The following is a 4,536-nucleotide window of genomic DNA, read 5'->3' as shown; positions in this document are numbered from 1 at the left end:
CCTATGTCACAAGATGGGTTGCAAACTGGCTTAGGGATAGAACCCACATGGTCAGAATTGCAGGTGCCATGTCAGACTCTAAACCAGTTACAAGTAGCGTCCCACAAGGCTCAGTCCTGGGACCTCTCTTGTTCGGTATATATTTCTCTGAGGTACAGGCTAACACAGGAGGACTTTGGCTGACCAAGTTCGCAGATGACTGCAAACTCGGGGCCATAATCGACTCGCCCACTGACACAAGCATCCTCCAAAATGGTCTCATAGAGACAGATAACTGGTGCAGAGCCATGGCCTGAAGCTAAATGCCAAAATGTGCATAGTCATCCCCTTTGGGAAAAACAAAGTGCCCACAAATTACCACATAGGTGGTAAACCATTAAGTACGGAAGAAGTAATTAGGGATCTGGGGACCCAAGTAGATAGTAATCTTTCCTTTGACAATCACATTGCCAAAGTGGTTATAAGGACCTTCTATATAGCCCACCTTATCATGAAAGGGTTCACATCCAGATCAAGAGAGGTCATTGTGCCCTTCTACTCATCAGTAATCAGGCCCATAATTGAATATAATGACCCATTTGGGATGTACCTTACCCGACACCTGCAACAACTAGAAAGACCCCAAAAGTACCTCACCAAGAGGATTAAGGGACTCAAGCAGATGCCCTATGCAGTTAGACTAAAGAAACTCCAGCTCTACTCAGTTGCTTATCGCCTACTCAGAGACGATCTGTGCCTGACGTATAAAGCCATGTCCAACCCAGAATTAATGGACATGCTCCACCTCAGGAAATCCAAATCCCTTAGAGCTACACACTCCAGTGACTTAAACCTCAGCACAGAAATAAATAGGACATGCTGGAGAGACAGATTCATATCCCAGAGGCTCCCCTCACTCTGGAACAAAATCCCAATCCATGTTAGGCAGAGCCCCTCAATGACCTTCTTCAAGAAGAATCTTGACAATTGAATGGGAGACCGTAGATTTACCCCTGGGATCTCCTCTGTGTCACTGCTAGACATGGGCACTTTAAACTAACCTTAAATGGGCTATCTTCTGTGACCTACTATACTGGGGCACAGTCATCTAATCTAAAAGGGTGGCGAAAGCCAAACACACTCTGGCTAGGCTTGTAAATGCCCTAGGGCAGATAGCCTAGTATCTACCTATGAACCTATAACCATCTATACCAAACTTTTAAAAAGGCAATCTAACTCTGATAAAATGAAAAAAAAACTGAAACAAACACACAAAAAATAAACGAAAAACACAGACCACAATAAAACAATCAAAAAAAAACATTATTAGAAACCCTAATATGGGTTCACAAACCTATATTCAAATTAAACTAAATTGAATTTACAATTAACCATAAAACATTTAAATGCAGCCCTCACAGCACTAATAAAATCAATACCACAAAACTGCCTAACATGATTTTGATAAGACTGTAATATAACTGGAATTTATGCAGAAAACCACTCAGAAAGCAGACCATTTGTAAAAGTCTGTGCGTCTTATGGCAAACCATGTTGTTGGACCTGTCACTGTTTTGTGAGTGCTGCTTTGTGAGTATTCTGGATTTCTCATAGTTGGCATACTTGCATTGTTTCCCCTGTTTTTTGGTTGTTTTATTTCAGTTTGTTTTATTTAAATGCAGTATTCTGTTATTTAATTATGTTTTCTCTTTGAATAAAAAATGTGTTAAGGCTACTTAGCCATGATTTGTGAAGCATTCTGTTTGGAAAGACATTAAAATCTAGCAGATTTACTGGATGAACTAAGAAGTAGTATTTTTATTTAAGGAAAGCAGAAAAAGAAAGGCTGACGTTATGGAGATACCAGTGCTCTGTGACTGCTACTCTGTAATCATTTTTATTGATTTTTTTTTTTTCATTTAGAGTTTGCATACATGGATTGTTTAATGTCTTTTGCCTTTGGTTTATTTTATTTTGTTTCACTTTAATTAAAAAAAGTTTATTTGTTAATTGCGCTTTAATTTGCTACACAAGTTACTAATTCAATACCATTTTGCGTTTTCATCTTTGTGTATTACGTATTTTGGCCATAACTTCAATACTAGTCTTTACATCAGGCTTTCATACTTTTCAGTACCCACCAACCTTCCAGCACACATCTCCTCCAACACTATTTTGTATATCTTGATCCCCAACATGACATTTGTTTTATGCACTTTACGTCCCCATATCCTTTAAAGATCCCACCTCCATTTCTTTAATTTCTTACAAATGATCACCACATACTCTAAAGTTGGGTTAGTTTTTCATTTTCATCTTCTCATTATTACAGTTTTGGCTACCAACAACACTAAACTTAGTAAGTCCTTAATATGTTTTGCAACTTCTTAAGCTAAACATAGAACTGTTATTTGACTTTAAAGTTGTTACTTTTCTTGGAATTTTTAAAACATCTTAACCAGGGCCAGTTAACAAAATTCTGTCTCTCACTTCTTAACAGCAAAGAAATTAAGTATAGTTGATTTGTGGGAGAAGCTGAGGAAGTAGCATTTTTTTATTGAAGGTAAGCAGAACAGGAACAGGTTGAAGTTTTTGAATCTGACAGTGCTCTGTGATTATTTTGCATTTATTCATTTATAGTTTACATACATGTGTCATTGTTTGTATTTAGTTCTTGGTTTATTTCAGTTTGTTGAACTTTAAATGTCTTATTCTACTTTAAAATTGCTTTTTCTTGGGATATTAAACAATCATATTTACGGGCAGTTAGAAAACATTTGTACAGCATAAGATGATTCATAGTACAGAGATGGCATGCCGAGAGGGACTAAACTAGTATGATTTTGCAGAGTACCTGATAATTAACATTTTTATTAATAAAAAGAATGAACTGAAAATGTTTAATTTTTGTGAAACGTCAGTGCTCTGTGACTCTGATTTGCTGTTATTTTTGGATTGCTTAATTTAGACGTTTCAAATTTACATCCTTTAGTTTTTTTTTCTGTCTTCTGCTCTTGTTTTATTTTCGCAACCATTTTTGTTATAAGTATAATTGTATATTTGGATGCCGGTGTTCATTTAGATCCTACATCAATTTCTGGTAGTGGCTTTATGCAGTTTATATACACCACAACAAATGATAAGTAATTATTCCTAAGACCAGTGAAAGAACAGGCAGAACGAGTGTATTTAGAACAAGAATATGAGAGCGAACTATTGCAATCCAGTGGAGAACACTGCTCAGTATGCACAGAAGGCAAACAGAATAGATCAAAAGTCTGTTTTGCTATCTGCATTTATTTGTGATAGCAAATAATGTTCACTTTTCAGGTGTGGAAACTGTCATGATGAACAGGCCTCAGTATAACCCAATGGCAAAGCTTTTCAGCATATATAATTGTGTGTGCAACAGGAGCTTGACTGGTCACAGAAAAGACTCTGATAGCATAAACGTCCCCATTCTCAGTCACCAGTTTTGTTGCTCTTCTGGTTTATTTATGTTTCTATTAACTAGAGTATAGAGATGGCATGATGTTATATACACACCCAGAAAGAAAGCCTTATAGGTTCATAGATTAGTACTAAGCTAACTGCCCTTGCGAGCCATTTTAAGCCTAGCCAATTATCGCTTGTGAGATTCAAACCCTGCACCTTGTGTTTGTAAGGCAAACACCTTAACAATTAGGCCACCCTCCCAACCTATGCTTGCAATTTAAATACACAATTTGTCAATTTGTTCTTATTAAAGAATAATAATATTACCATTTAAAAATAAAACCATTAGAGGCTCCATAGCTCAGGGGTTAGAGCACTGGTCTTGTAAACCAGGGGTCGCGAGTTCAAATCTCACTGGGGCCTGCTAGATTATTTTAAAAATTAATTAAGTCATATGGTTCTTAGAAAATACTGAAAAATAAAACAATTTATTTATTTTATTTATTTTATTTTACATTTGTTGACCGGGATGGTCCGTCTGGATACATGTCCATTTTCAGTGGAGGTCCGGAGAGAAAAGCTCCGCATTGACAGGAAATTACATACATGTTACATAGAGTACATATTTTCTCCTTTGGTAATTAAACAAAAAGAGGAGACACCATTAAGTATTTATATTAAAAAAACAATTGTGAATAACAGACACAGACTGCGACATACTTTTTCTCTTTCTAGGCTGTCCGTTTAGCATAGTTTTAAAAGGTTTTCATTTAAGAACAAAAATAAAAAGATTCACAAGGAAAATATGGGGTGGGTCAGTTGAGAGAAAGGTCCATAGGTTAATTATTTGGTTAGACCTGAAAAAGAAAGAAATTTGCTAGCTGAGGAAGAGTTAATCTGGGTTTGTGCATTGGCAAAGCCAGTGTGACTTGAAATGGTGATTTAGCCTTTTTTTTGAATTGGCATAGGGAGGTAATGATGGTGAGGCTGGGAGGAAGAGAGTTCCATATTTTTCCAATGGCATTGGCAAAGAGTGTATCACCCCCTGCGTTGCTGGATTTGACTGTTTGTACTAGTAGCTTGTTTGAAGAGCGTAAACTATTGAGATTGTTGTAAGATTTA

The 4,536-nt window shown here is 36.6% G+C and overlaps 1 non-coding gene across 1 annotated transcript; it reads left to right on the top strand.

The window, feature by feature from the left end:
- Positions 1 to 3,764: 3,764 nt before the first annotated feature.
- Positions 3,765 to 3,837, top strand: TRNAT-UGU. The gene has a single exon. It is a non-coding gene; the product is annotated as a tRNA-Thr (tRNA).
- Positions 3,838 to 4,536: the final 699 nt, after the last annotated feature.

This window comes from Protopterus annectens, chromosome 14.part0 (genome assembly GCF_019279795.1).
Source record: "Protopterus annectens isolate FY-2018-M chromosome 14.part0, PAN1.0, whole genome shotgun sequence".
Lineage (NCBI taxonomy): Eukaryota > Metazoa > Chordata > Ceratodontiformes > Protopteridae > Protopterus > Protopterus annectens.
The sequence above is the reverse complement of the archived record's forward strand: the minus strand, read 5'-3'. Positions and strand labels throughout refer to the sequence as shown.